Source organism: Pogona vitticeps, chromosome 1 (genome assembly GCF_051106095.1).
Source record: "Pogona vitticeps strain Pit_001003342236 chromosome 1, PviZW2.1, whole genome shotgun sequence".
NCBI classification, from domain to species: domain Eukaryota; kingdom Metazoa; phylum Chordata; class Lepidosauria; order Squamata; family Agamidae; genus Pogona; species Pogona vitticeps.
Genome location: NC_135783.1, coordinates 29,239,000 through 29,254,229, shown reverse-complemented (window position 1 = coordinate 29,254,229; position 15,230 = coordinate 29,239,000). Strand labels below are relative to the sequence as shown.

Below are 15,230 nucleotides of genomic sequence, written 5' to 3'. Positions count from 1 at the left end.
ATGTGGTCATACAGGAGATGGCAAGAATAAACATTGACATCCTGGGCGTCAGTGAACTAAAATGGACGAGAATGGGCAAATTCAATTCAGAAGATTACCATATTTACTATTGTGGGCAAGAATCCCGTAGAAGGAATGGAGTAGCCCTCATAGTCAACAAAAGAGTGGGAAAAGCTGTACTGGGATACAATCTCAAAAATGATAGAATGATTTCAATATGAATCCAAGGCAGATCTTTCAACATCACAGTAATCCAAGTTTATGTACCAACCACTGATGCCGATGAGGCTGAATTTCACCAATTTATGAAGATTTACAACACCTTCTAGATGTTGAAAGATGTTCTTCTCATTATAGGGACTGGAATGCAAAAGCAGGGAGTCAAGATAAAAGAAACAACAGGTAAGTTTGGCTTTGGAGTTCAAAACGAAGCAGGGCAAAGGCTAATAGAGTTGTGTCAAGAGAACAGGCTGGTCATCACAAGCACTTTTCCAACAACACAAGAGGCGACTCTAAACATGGACATCACCAGATGCGCAATACCGAAATCAGATTGGTTATATTCTCTGCAGCCAAAACAAATACAGTCAGAAAAAACAAAACCTGGAGCTGATTGTTAGGCCAATAGCCACCCTCCTCCCCAAACTCTTCATCATTCAGCTTCAACTCGCTCCCCCAACTAATTCACATTTTCCATAAAGCCTTTGACTTAACTCCATAGTTTTCTATCCTCCGGGTAACATAGGAAATTGCCGTAAATCAGGTCAAATTATTTGCCTATCCAGCCATACGTTGGCTCTTCTGAATGGCTAGGAGTCTTAGGAAGATAATTTTCTCATCACTTCCATCCTGATCCATCCTTCTGTCTTTCCTTTCTTCCATCCTTCCTATCAGGATAGATACCATCACACACAGCCCTCTAGGGACCCAGTGTGCACTCCCCCCTTCCAATGTGTTTAATCTATTTTTCACCAAACTTTAAAAAACATTGTGTAAGAATTGGGGGGGGGGGTCATGAGAGTGAATGCTGCAGCTCTCTAAGGTCCACACATGAGTGTGCGTGGATTTCAGATTTTTGAAGACCCAAGGACTTCTGTTTTAAGTGAAGGTGTTACAGGCAGAACCTGAGACCTTCTTCACCCAAAATAGGATCTCTACCAGTGAGTTGTCATTCATCCCCCAAATCAAGACTGGGGAAATCCCTAAACAGGCATTTACCTCCCTGTCTGTTTTTTCACCCTGTGTTGCCTCCCTGTGTGTCATTTATATTGTAAACCTCTCAGAGCTGATCTGCTTAGCAAGAATGACTTCATCTTGTCCTCTGTACACTGAGGGCACTCTACAGATCGGGAGCAGTCACTGTCTTCAGACCCATGCGTAAAAATGGACCAAATCAGGGCTATTTCTGCCTTTCTGAGGCAACCACAGGGTGAAGCAAAGAACCCAGAGGCAGCCTTGTGTTGGGACATCAACCCATGTGAAATCTGGCATTTGTAGAGTTTAAAACAAAAAAGATACCATGATATTAAAAGTGGAAAAAAGGTAAAAATATTAATATCTGATGAGGGAGTGACTGAGCTGATGCCAGAAGACTGACAGCTTCCTCTCACCCCCATGAATCCCAGGATCCTCCCTGCGCATGCTGATCAGGTCTTTGTGTGTCACTGGGCTGAAGGACAACTTTGTTGTGTTTTCTTCTTATTGTTGTGGGTGTGGTTTGGTTTTTCGTAGCTGCAGTCTAAAGTGAAGGGCTTCCATTGCTGTAGCATATTGTCTGGGGTTTACATTCTCTCATTTTCTTCCCCTTTTAAAAACACTAGTTATACTATTAGGATTTGTGGGGGTGTTGGTGTTTGTGTCAGCTTTAGGATGTTTGGGTCTGGACACATTTCTCTCCCCCCCCCCCCCCGCTGTAATGGTACCACAGTCAAAGTTCATAACAGCTGCCTTTCGCTTCTCTTTTTTTCTGTTGTTCTCTTGCCTGTGAGTGGGCAAATGATTCTTCCAGAAACAATTCTGATGGTGCTGTCTAACTCCTCTACCACCACTGTTCATAGCTGGTCATAGCTACTTGTATTGCTCCATTCATTGGAATGGTTTTTTCCCCCACTGATCCAGAAATGCAAACATATTGCTAGCGACCTAGACAAGGATTGGTTTGGAGTGGCTCCAAAAGAGCACAGGGCAGGCCACGAACCAATCTGTGTGTCCTTATTCAAGCATGGGCAGGGGGCCACTTCGGTTTGTTGTTCCTACCTGCCATCAAGTCCCCTCTTGACTTATGGTGACCCTATGAATGAGAGGTCTTGAAAATGTCCTGTCCTCAGCAGTCCTGCTCAGCTCTCATTCCTTCAGATCTATGACTTCCTTTATGCAGTCAATCCCTCTCATGTTGGGTTTCCCTCTTTTCCTGCTGCCTTCAACTTTTCCCAGCATTATTGTTTTTTCTAGTGAATCTTGCCTTCTCATGGTATGCCCAAAATAGGGTAGACTTGGTTCAAACATTTTTGTCTCCAAACAAAGTTCTGGATTTGATCTAGGATCCACTTCTTTGTTTTTCTGGTAGCCCACATTGTCTGCAAAGTTCTTCTCCAGCACTGTGTTTCAAACAATTCAATTTTTTTATGTCAGCTTTCTTTAATATCCAGCTTTCACTCCCATAACGGAAATCTCAGTGCACATCCTCAAAACAGAAAGGATGGGATTATGTTACTATACTTTAATATTTACTGCTTTGTGTTCCAGAAAGTTAATTTTAGAAAGCAAGGAAGTACTGTATTGGAGTTTTTATATTACTCATTCTGACCATTACTTTTTAATCCCCTAAAATGATCAGATAATACACCAATGACTGTATACAGTATGTGTAAACGCAAATCGCGGGTTTAGCAGAGTGATTCATGGTCCAGGCAGTCCAGAAATAACTCACACACATTCCAGCAGGTTTTCCTCCACCAACGTATATTTACAAGGTATTTACAGTACAGTACTTCAGTCCAGCAGCATAACATGTAGCATCATCATCAAGCAGGAAGAAGGTACATAGACTGTTCAACTTACACATATATACATATACAGATCCAATCAGATTACAAGTTGCATCATCCCTGAGTTGCATCAGCCATGAGTTGCATCATCCATGACTCAGTACTGCTGAGTCATCATGACTCAGTTTTAACACATCTGTTCAATATGGCTTCTCATTAATACACTCCATTCTGCTCAGGCCTGTAATTTTCCTTGACAGTATGTGAGTAATTTTGTTTTCCTGCAGAGAAAGTGCATACCAAATCCTATCTATTGCTCCCCTAGTCTTTGGAATATGAAACAACTTCAACTGCAGTGCCAAAGATTCCAGGAAAACCTTGCACTCTACTACAACAGTAGTTCTCAACCTTTGGTAACCCAGGTGATCATGTACTGGAATGAGCAAGGGATTGGACTTGATGGCCTTGTAGGCCCTTTCCGACTTCTCTTTTCTATGATTCTATGACTGCAGTTCTCAGAAGTCTTCACCACTAGCTGTGCTGGCCTGGGTTTCTGGGAACTGCAGTCCAAGAACACCTGGGTTACCAACGGTTGGGAGCCACTGTTCTGCAGAAATTCAGGATATATGTTCCCCAATTACATAGTTCAAATAGCCAAACTGTTTCCTCAGGGTCTTTTCTAGGCCATAAATCATTGAATCCCTGCCCACTAAGCATTCTAATGTGTACCTTAACCCAGTTTTGACTCTTCTCCTTATTACTACCTGTTTTAGGTCCAGACTAGTGCTATGGACCACATATTTTGCTGTTATAGAGGCACTTGCATCTCTCCAGTGATGCATATTTGGGAAGATGGGTGAGGTAATGGGTGGAAAATTCTCCTCCGATCAGAGACTAATCCTCTTTGCACAAGGAACACAAATGGATTTTTCTCACTCCAGCAAGCTTTTTTTCTGGATGGAGAAACTGGGAAAGGAAAGAAAACAGGGCCAAATGACCTGAACGGAAAGGACAGGTTTTTGGGGGCGGTGCCTTAGCCATAGTGGCTGTGCCTGGACTCTGGAACCCCTTGCTGAGAGAGGTTAAATTTGCCACTTCCAAGCTGTACTAGCAGGCAGAAACTTTTCTATGCAGGCAGGCCTTCAGAAATTAAGTGCCTTAAGATACTAGATTTTGATAATGTTCTGGTTTTCTTTTTAAAGGTAAACATGCCTTAGTATTTCCAGTCAAATATTTTAAGTGTTTTAATTTTAATATAATGAATTTATTCCTATTTATTTTTAATTTATACAATATTTATTCATTTTTGTAAACATTGTTTTGTACACTCTGGGCAAAAGGCTGCATACGTATAAATACAATACAATAAATGAATAACTTGCCCTGACATAATCTGGACTGCCTGGAAGTCATATGATCCCCAGGACCAATAAATCCCCTGACCGCCATCTACCGAAAGAAGAGATATGACGTCATAATTAGGCTCCATATTCCACACATACATCCCACGTCCGACAGGTAACAAGCTGCAGCAAGCTAATGATATTGCCCCAACAGTTCTGCTTTCTGGCAGGAATTCCCCCCCCCCCCCCAGAGATAATAAGTGAATCAGTTTTCAGTTGGCTCTCACTGAAGTAGGGTGTGGGTACGACACAGGACTTAGCGAGCAATTGGTGGCAAGTGTATGATCCTCCAGTCAATGTGTAACCCACCTTATCGCAAAATGGTTTATACAGCCTTCTAATAATATCTCCCCACATAGCACACATGACCTCTCACCCACCTCTCCTATCCTGCTTTAAAGCTTAAGACACCATTACAACTAATCTAATTTAAAAACAATTGGAGAGAAGGAAATCCCATTCTAGTGCTCTTTTTTCTGCTTCTCTATAACCTCGGTTAAAAAATTTCCTGCATGATGCACCCTTCTCTTCAGTTTAACCCATCTTAATGCTTGTCCAACCTGCTGATGGGACATTTCTTCCCAAACTTAGGATCCTTCTCAAGCAAGGATTGGTTCATTCACAAAGACCTGCAAAAAAGCAGTACCTGTGTTGGTTGCTCCTGCTGTTCCTCCTCAACCTCACCTTTCAAAAAAACAGAGAGAGAGAGAGAGAGAGAGAGAGGAGGCAGGAAAACACTGGGCCATTCTTGATGACAACAGGAATGGGTAGGAAACCTGTGGCTCTCCACATACTGTATTGTTAGATTCAAATTCCCATTAGCCCAATATATCCATGAATTCTCAGAGTTGTGATCTGAAAACAGCTGGACAGCCAGCTGACATCCAATTTAGGGTAGGGTGCCTGGATCCTCCATGAATGAGATTTCTTTCCATCTTGCCCAACTACATCTAAAAATATCCTCAAGTGTCAGCATTAAGCAAGCCACACACGTCCCTCTTTTCTTTCGCACCACCGTTGGAACAAAGCCCTCGAATGGACAAGTGACACATTATACATACACAGCTCACCCACTCAAGATCGAAAGACACAGGGCCTGCTTGCTGAACTCGCCTGCCTTGTTCTCCTCTGAGTGACACTGCATTGCTAGCGTGTCAATAACCCAAAGGTATTTTGCAAATAAGTGTGAGGTATGCAATGTTAATCTACAAAAACACCTCTATTGTTTCTCTGTTTGCTAATGACTTTGCATGGGCTGGGTTCCTGCCTAGGGACATAATGTCTGGAGTTTCAAAGGAGAGAGGGAACTATTTCAAAAATGCAGGTTGGCAATTTGATCCTGTCAGCTTTAGGGCTTCTTTGCACCAGTAGTCCCTAAACAAGGTTTAACACCCTTCAGCTGTTTTGTTATGGAAAGAAGAGAAGGTCCATTCAAACTCATGTGCCTTATCCGTCTGGCTGCTGCAAGTGAAGTCTGGGCTGGTATATTTTCAGTTCGCATTGGACAAGAGCAAGAGCTGTATGATCTGGAAAGTACAACTACTGTGCTATTCCGTGTGCCTAACAAGAGCAGTTCCCATTTTTCACGCCACCCATGTACCAATTAATAGTTTATTTATCACCAGTGGAAGTGAAATCACTAGTTTCAAGGGCTATCTTTACAACACCTTTCAGTTGCACTGTCTCATAAGGAAGTGCTGTGCTATACATATGCAGACTCCGATCAGCCCATCATGATGATAGAAACCAAGTGACCTCCCTCCCAGCCTCAGAAAAATGCACAGTCACTTTACAGGCTGGGAATTCTTTGTCAGACAAGAATGCTGATCCCAACCCTTAGGCACAAAAAGGTTACAAAGTACCATCTACAGCCAATAATTTTTCCAATAGCTGATTTAACAATATACACATCAAGAGCTTGTACTTGAAGTTCATTTTTTATTGTCTCTTCATAAGGTTTTCCTAGTAAGGAAAGCAGTGGTTTACCATTGCCACCTTCTGTGCAATACTAACAAAGTTAGCTTGAGCGTCAGTGCCTCTGCCCTTTCTGCCAGTATCATCTTCAGCCAGTGTTGCCCCAGTAGCTCGCGCCCCATCACCACTGAAATGATCCATTCTCTTTTGCTGATGCGGTTGTTACCCTTAAAGAGGGGGGATGCATCTTAGTCTAGTGTCTCATCTATGACCGTTTCACATGGAGTGACCCTGCTGGGAGTCTAGACTTGTAATGAGATCTGGCCTCCTTGAAGACATTGCCCTCAGCTTTACTGACACACTCAAACCTCTTCACCTGTTTGTTGCTCTTATAAGCCAAAGTAAGGCAGACCTATATCATAATTCACAGAAGCCTGTTTTTGTTTGTTTGTTTGTTGTTTTATTATTTTATTTTATTTTACCCCGCCCATTTAGACCAAAGGTCTACTTTTAACAGATAGCAAACTATCTTTGGAGGCAAAAATGTTGAAACTGAGGCTGTCCTGCATTGGGCACATTATTAGAAGGCAGGATTCACTGGGAAAAAAAAACCAATAACAATGGGAAATAGTGGCACCAAGAAATGAGGGAAACCCAATATGAGATGGATTGTCTGCATAAAGGAAGCTCTCTCCTACGGGGTGCTGAGCAGGGCTGTTGAGGACAGGACATTTTCAGCACACCTCATTCATAGGGAGGTGGATTGATTCTCTAAAGCAGTGTTTCCCAATCTTTTTTTTTTTTAGTCGACCCCCTTTTATAATAGCCAAATAACTACATGTGCATAAAAAGGCATTTTAATAGGGTAAAGAAAACACATTGAAATAGATTTTTTTCAGAATATAATTCTAACCTATTAATGAACAAATAAATAGTTAGCAGGGCTGTAAATCTGTCTCTACCAGAAACAATTTGAAAAGGAAAAAAATGTTAATATACTTTGAGGTTAATTTACTTTTGGGGGGTGTAAAAGCAATCCTCCCTTCGTGTCTCCTGCCCTGCAAAAGCCCCCTCGGTGAAGAGCTCCTCCCGCTCAAGCCCAAGTAAACCCTGCTCCCCCACGCCTCCTCCCTGGTCCTCCTCCCTCACCTTCTTGCCTTTCTCCTCCATGACTCAGGCAGGACGTGGAGGCATCTGTCTCCCTGCCCAGGTCCCCTCGCCCTTCACTGCACTGCCATAGCCATTGCTGCAGCAGAAGAACAGGCGATTCAGCCATAGTGCCATAGCTAGGGTAGTCCCATGGCCTCTTTTGCAAAGGATAGTCTTCCATTTGAAGGACTGCAAGAGGACAGGTTGTTTTGTGGTTTGTTTTTTGTTTTTTGTTTTTTTTTACATCCCTGTCCTCTTTTTTGGCAGAGGGCTTGTGTCCGTCTTCGTAATCTCCTTCCATAGAAAGGATCACTGGGTGACTACCTTATATGTTCAGACTCAGATGAATAAGTCAGGTTGAGTCTTTTGGTTTTGAAACTTGTACTAGTCCTTTTGGGTTACTTGCATTGTCTTTATTTTTATTGCTGTTTTTAATGTGTGTGAAATCGTATCTTTTTTTAAAAATTCACCTGTTAAAGGCTGTGCCTTTAACAGTAGTTTGGTTTACAAATTTCAGAAAACCAGTGTTACATAGCTGTACAAGCATGAAATGGGATGTCCACTGTTTTAATTCCCATGACTGCCAACTTTTAAATAATGTTTAAATTATAAATAGCCTCACATTGCTTTTAAAAACATCACTTAGGAATCTGCATCAGTAGCACAGCTTACATTGCTTACAATCCAGCCCTCCAGATTCTTTTTGTTTTCACTTTAGAAACCTTCCACTCCATCCGTCCCTGCCTCATAAATCTTATTTGAGATTTGTTTGGGAGTGAACTGGAAATTCTCCTTCTTCGAATGGCCTGTGTTTATGTCTGCCGAGCCTTTCTGTAAGAGTGTCTGTGTCCTGTAAGTAGCGATGACTGTGTTTTTCTCTTGGAATTGCAAGTCATGTGCTTAATTGGAAATGATTTCAGTTTACTACTACACCTGAGAATAATTTTGTGAGGTCTTCCGTAAGCAAGCAGCACATGACTCTTTTGTAAGCCTGCTGTTCCTGGGAGGCAATTTGATAAGGCTCTCAGGATCTGTAGGGTAAGCAGATTAATAGCTCTGATCCAATAAGGGAGAGCTCAGCCGTGGTGGCATCATCGGAGAGAGCAAGTGGGGAGCTGGCAGTGGTGGCAGCTGGGTTCTCGGATCATGCTGGCCAATGAAAGATTCATGAGGTGATGAGGTTTTACAGGACAGCACCTCACACGGCCCCCGGGAGTCTTATGTGTGATGTGAGCCAATCAATACAATTAATTTTCCCCAAAAGAGCTTGTGAGGGCTAAAATGCAGAGATAGGATAGGAAAGTTACTTTTTTTGGACTATATTTTCCAAGGCAGAGGTTATTCTGGCAGAGGTAGTACAAAAAAGTAAAACCCTCCAGCTCAGCTGGGATGCTATACAGTAGAGTGGGGTATATTTATGGTATTGGACTACAACACCCAGAGTTCTGCTGCATCGTCTTGGATCACCAATTAGAAACTTAGGATTTTGAACTACAAGTCTCAACATACGCCAGCCAGGCTGGAAGTGGATAGAGAGGTGCAGCTAGATTTTAAAGCTACTTAACACACAAAAACCAAACTTTCTCCTGCTGTACCACTTGCCCTGAGATTTTATTCCACTCCCTAAAGACAAGAGCGTGGTGGCTGGATAGCTCAGTGAGTTAGGCATCTGGCTGTGGAGCCCAAGGTTGAGAGTTCACTTCCGCACTGCGCCTCCTGGGAGTGGAGCCAGCCTGTGTGGCCTTGGGCAAGCTGCACAGTCCCAAGTAACCTCCAGAAGAAGGAAATGGTAAACCACTTCTCTACTCTCTACTTATAAAACACTGATAAGGGTTGCCATAAGTCAGAACTGCCTTGATGGCATATTATTATTATTATTATTATTATTATTATTATTATTATTATTATTATTATTATTATTATTATTATTATTATTATTATTATTATTATTATTAGTAGTAGTAGTAGTAGTAGTAGTAGTAGTAGTAGTAGTAGTAGTAGTAGTATTATTATTATTATTAGTAGTAGTAGTAGTAGTAGTAGTAATAATAATAATAATAATAATAATAATAATAATAATAATAATAATAATAATAATAATAATAATAATAATAAAGATGTGGAGTAGTATAGCAAATACCAGAGACTTCCAATTGACCTTGCAATCTGCCAATCCTAATAAGCATGTGCCAATTTTGTTGTTGTTGTGCACTGTTGTGTGGGAACCATCTGATACAACCGTATTCTGTGGCTGAAACCAAGAGTCCTAGTCCATCATTCTATCCCAGCAGTTCCCAACCTTAGGTTCCCAAATGTTTTTGGACTAAAATTCCCAGAAGCCTTCATCACTAGATGTACTGGCAGGATTTTTGGGAATTGTAGTCCAAGAACATCTAGGTACTCACAGTTGAGAACACACAACTCCATGACACGACAATGAGTAGCTGTGCCATTTTTACCCAAATCTATATTCTCATTTATCCCCTTCTTTTGGTGATTAATTTTTTTTCAGAGATCCACAAGAGCCAACCCAATAGGGAGAAAGACGGAAGCAGAGAAATCTATCCCTTGTTTTTTCTGTCATGTGCCAGGTCATATGAATTGCTAGTGATGAAGAACACTAGTGATGAAGACTCCTGAACCAGTAGCAATTTGTTGCCAGACTTTACACCTTTTTACTTACACTAGCATATGTAAGTACAATACAGTAATAGGATTCTGGCCACTATGAAGAGGCAGTATGGCTTTCAACTGGCAAAACCATTAGAGGCTGCATTTTATCTTCCATATGCACCTCCCAATCTATACGCAAACTCTATCAAATGAAAGGCAGTGAATTGAAATCACTACTGAAAAGAGATCAAAGAAGAAAGTGTGACAGCATGATGACAGCTGAACATATAGAAGGCAAAAATGATGACAGAGAATTATATAACTAATGTTGACAATGAAGGAATCCAAATTGTTGAAGATTTTCTATCCCTCCATTAAATCACTAAACCAAATGGAGGCTACAGCCAAGAAATCAGAAGAAGACTGAGACACAGAAGAGCAGCAATGAAGGAATTAGAAAAGATTATCAAGTGTAGGATCATCCATACTATATTTTTTTCTATATGTATGTAATATGTACATATGTGAAAGCTGGGTAACAAAGATAACAAAGAAAGCTGAGAGGAGAAAAGCTTTGTCATTGGAAATGTGGTGCTGGAGGAGAACCTTACAGATATCGTGGACTGCCACCCCCGCCCCAATAAGTGGATTCTAGATCAAATTAAGCTTGAACTCTCAATAGAAGCTAAAATGACTAAAATGAGGCCATGTAGACCCTTATTAATGCCGTTCAATACTGCTTTAAAGCAAGCTGTTTGCCCATAGCTTAATCCTCAGAGATCCAAGATTTCTGGGCTGAGAACAAGATAAAATTTGAATGCCTAAAATGTTCCAAGGTCTTTTATTGTAAGCAGTTTCAAAAAGTATAAAGCAGTTGAAGGCAACTGTGGTGCTTTCAATAACCTGAGGTATGCATAAGGAAATAGTTTTGCATTTGAACAGCCCTGTTAAAATATGCCATTCATCATACTTTTACCTTGACAATCTGCAAGGCTGGTGCCAGGCACTGGGAAATGAAAGCCACTTTCTTTTGCTTGGAGGGCAAAAGCAGAATTTCAAGTTCTGGTAACAGGAGGTGTTTACTGCTCTCATCTGAATGACACAGGATTTGGTCATCCCTCTTGCTGCTCATCAGTCTCATTTTCTCTTAGGATTTCTTGTAAGGCTTAAGGGCAATAAAGTTTTCTTATCAGCCTTTTGTGACAGCAGTGACTGCAGTACATTTCTGAGATAACCACTATCTGAACCACAGTGAAGAACCTGTTTAGATTGCAAAACCATCTACATCTGCAGAAATACAAGCTACAAAGATACCAAACTGGCCGCAAAGTTCATATGCTGCAGACTTTAACATGGAAGCTTATGTGGCTCATCTGCCGTTTCAACATATCATCAAAAGGTATCCAAAGAGCTGTACTTAACAGAATTGGGAGCAATCCAAAGGCATGAGTCTCTCGGGACCCTAAGAGGACATTTAGACCAACCCCAAATCTGTATACATTTCTGGAAGCTATGCACAGTTGTTCCAAGGTCCCCTTTCAGTTACTTCCCGTGAGGACTCTGATGGCGTCTTCTCACATTCTTTCTATAGAGTCTGTCAGTGGGGAGAATTACACCGTATGTGGCATATCCAAGCTCAAGAAGTGGTGTGTGTGTTTTTTTAAAAAAAGACCTGGAGGCTCTGAACTGGGTATCACTGGATTTTAACTTTCCCTTAATTTGGATTGTTCCACTTTCATTCCAGCATTGATTGCAATTGGGGGAGGGGGGCAGACAGGTGCCCTTGTACCATACTGTTCTCAGTAGGGTTTCAGCTGTAGAGGCAGAACAAGTTGGATACTGTGGGAAGTCAGTCAATTGTCACTTGAAGAACAAATGTTCCAATCAGAAACAGCAGGTGATTGAAGCCTTGCTAAAGTTTCATTCAGCTATTCACCTGCATTATTGTAGTGTAATCCTGATCGAATTACAATTGCATTGTATTTTGTAATCCTACTAGATGAATGTATCAAAATGAATAACTAAGAACAGTGTTGAGGTGACAATAGCTGACCCATGAAAACTGCTTAAAAATGCATGCTGCTTTTCTACATCATATTAGATGGGTTTAAATGTGAGAGGCAATTCTGAACTCAACTCTCAATCCTCAGCAGGATTTTTCTGTTTTTCTTGCCAAGGTCTGTTTTATATTTCCTAGTTATATATATCAAACTTTTAACAGCTCCACTTTGGACTAAGTAAGTGTAGAGCCTTTTGCAGAGTTTTGAATTTTGGTTCAATTCCTCTAGCTGTGCAGCAGAAGTGCAGGAATTCATAGAACAGAGTACTGTATTTTTCGCACCATAAGGCACACTTTCCCCCCACAAAACAGAGGGTGGAAAGTCTGTGCGTCTTATGGAGTGAAGAAAACAGATTATATTTTCCTGTTTTCTTCTCCTAAAAAATTTGGTGCGTCTTATGGAAAGGTGCATCTTATGGAGCGAAAAATACGGTAACTTCAAGTTCCCCATAGTAGTTCATCCCTTTTTCTCATCAGCTGGCACTTACAGTCTTAATAACTCACTCTGAGACATTAGTAGGAGAAAGAACAAAAAGTTTCATTACTTACAGTTGAATAGATCAAAGAGCAAATTGACAGGCGTGATTGGTTTTTAGCAAACTGACCTCAACAGAAGGCTCTCAGCAGAGAGGCAGGGCTCTCTTTGAAATCAGAAGCAGGAGGGAACAATTAGTTAATGCTGAATAGATTGATAATTACCCCAGCCCAGAAAAGTTCTTCCCAGCCAAACCTACTGGAGGCAGCATGCAAAGCTGCAAAAATTCTAACAGGGCCAGTATTCTGCAGTGGTTGCTGTTTTGAACTGGGAGCTGAGTAATCCAGGTTCAAGCTTCCATTCCACCACAGAAACTTTCTGGGTGATTTAGGGCCAGTTTCTTGACTCACCCAACCTACCTCGCTGGGTCGTTAGCAGGAAGGAGACAAGATACATTTGCTGCCTTGAGCTCACTGGAGGATAGGTGGAGGTTATAAGTGGGTAGTGATTGTGCCTGGGGTAATAGGCAGACAGCCTTTTGAAATCAGCCAGCCAGCTCCAGACCTTGGGAAAGTTAACCTTTTGGACTACCACAGTTAGGTCACCCCAAGCAAGCATGGTGAATGGCCACATTTGCTGGGAATTCTTGGAGTTGCAGTCCTAAAAAAGTAACTTTTCTAAGCTCTGGCAGTTTTTTAAAAAAGACCAAGGTGGGTTCTTATCAGAAGTAGGAAACTACTGAGTCCCATGGCACAATTGGTTAAATTAAACTACTGAAGCCAAGACTCTGCTCACAACCTGAGTTTGATCCCAGTGGGCTTCAGGTTGACTCAGTCTTCCATCTTTCCCAGGTCAGTAAATTAAGTACCTGGTTCACTGGGGGTCGGGCAATGATTAGTCTGTATAATTAAACTGTAGACTGCCCATAGAGTGCTTTACGCCAGTCATCAGGGAACAGGTAAATTACCCCAAAGGGGGTAAAAATGAAATCCTGGGGGTAATGAGGACGCAACCCTAACCCTCTCCCCTCCTCCTCCTCTTCTGCCTGGAGGTGGATCCCCAGCTGCCTGATCTCCCCCTTCCCACCCCCTTCTCCGGCCCAGCTGCAACCAAGCCACGGCGGATGGCAACCAGTGACGGGGCGCCAGCTGACGTCGTAGGGCAGCCAAGGTGGCAGCGTAGGGCAGTGGTGAGGCCAGCCATGGCAGAGGGCGAGGCTGGGGTGAGCAGCTGGAGCGCCCTGGCCAGGAAGAGCCTCTCCTTCCAGTGCTTAGAGAGGTGGATTGTGGCGTAGTGGGGGCAGGTGTCGCCACGAGGGCGGCCCAGGCCAAGGCCGGGGAGAAGCGCTACGTGAACCTGCCCGCCCAAGGCATTTATCATCAGAGGCCCCATTCCATCGGTTGCCACTGGCTAGAGAGACACTTGACTGGGATGTGCAACAGGGCCTTTTGGTTTTTAGTACCCTGGCTGTAAAAATTTTTCTCAAGGTCCATTTAGCCCCTGCCCCATTGATGATTTTTAGGTAAACAGTTCCAGCCGTCTTAATTCTATGCAAGACTTGAACTGCTGAATGTTCACACCTGCTAAATGGGTTCATCTCTGTTTTTGGCTTTCTGTAACTGAGCAGGTTAGCCGTCAAACCACAATTATAAGCAGAAAAATCACAACAAAGCAGGTCTTTAAAAACAAGAATAGGAGGGTGACACAGTTTGGGCCCTGGTATCATCAAGATACTCCACAAGTGAACAAATAATGCCTGTTCTAGGAGAAATATTTCTATTGCTACTGCAAAACCTATGGCTTTCACTTGTCCACACAAGTACAGTAATAGAACACATCAAAGAGGAACTTCCAAGATTTGTATGTAAAAGGGCAGATGCCAGCTTCTTCTTTCAGCAACCTTTGTCCTTCCCCATAACCTGTGCTTACACAGGCAGAGCTTTTATTCCTTTTCCTCTTTGTGCTCTTTTTGAAAAAGAAAATGCCTCCAGGGCAAAAGTCATCTAGTGTGTGGATATGTGACATATTACAAAACTGCAAATTAAACAAGGTCCTTGCAGAATTCCAACATTGTGAGACTAAGAAAATGTCACTATTGTTCCTAAGGAGCAACACATTAGAAGAGGTAGTTATTTTAACGCGTGCTAACACGTCGGGCAAAAAGACAAAACGCACGTGGAAAAATAAAGGAGACCAAGATGTTGTGGCACCTTACAAAGGAACTGCTAGGTTAGATGTCTGAAGAAATGGACTTCTCTACAGAACCTCAATTAAAATATAGCAGTTAGTCTTTAAGGTGCCACAACATTTTGGTCTTCTTTATTTTCTCACGTTGGTTTTGTTTTTGCCTGACATCATTGCTGCCATCACTAATGATCATACTGCTGTTGCCAATGTGGGTTGTGATAAATGGAAGCACATAAGAAACCAGAATTGTTGCCACAAAACTCTTATGTTTCTTTTTTAAATGTTCGAAGAGACAGACTTGGCTACCCCTTTGAAATACCACTACTACTGCTGTTGTTGTTGTTGTTGTTGTCGTCGTCGTTACAGCAGTAGCAGCCACCTGGAGGGCTGCAAGAGAATGAGCAGGATTTATTTCTACTCAGTGACATCCGCATGGATGAATA

The 15,230-nt window shown here is 42.1% G+C and overlaps 1 long non-coding RNA gene across 1 annotated transcript; it reads left to right on the top strand.

Moving 5' to 3' along the window:
• The first annotated feature begins 7,937 nt into the window (after positions 1-7,937).
• Positions 7,938-13,639, top strand: LOC144585780 (uncharacterized). Its single transcript, XR_013540328.1, has 2 exons — positions 7,938-8,305; positions 9,966-13,639. It is a non-coding gene; the product is annotated as an uncharacterized LOC144585780 (long non-coding RNA).
• Positions 13,640-15,230: the final 1,591 nt, after the last annotated feature.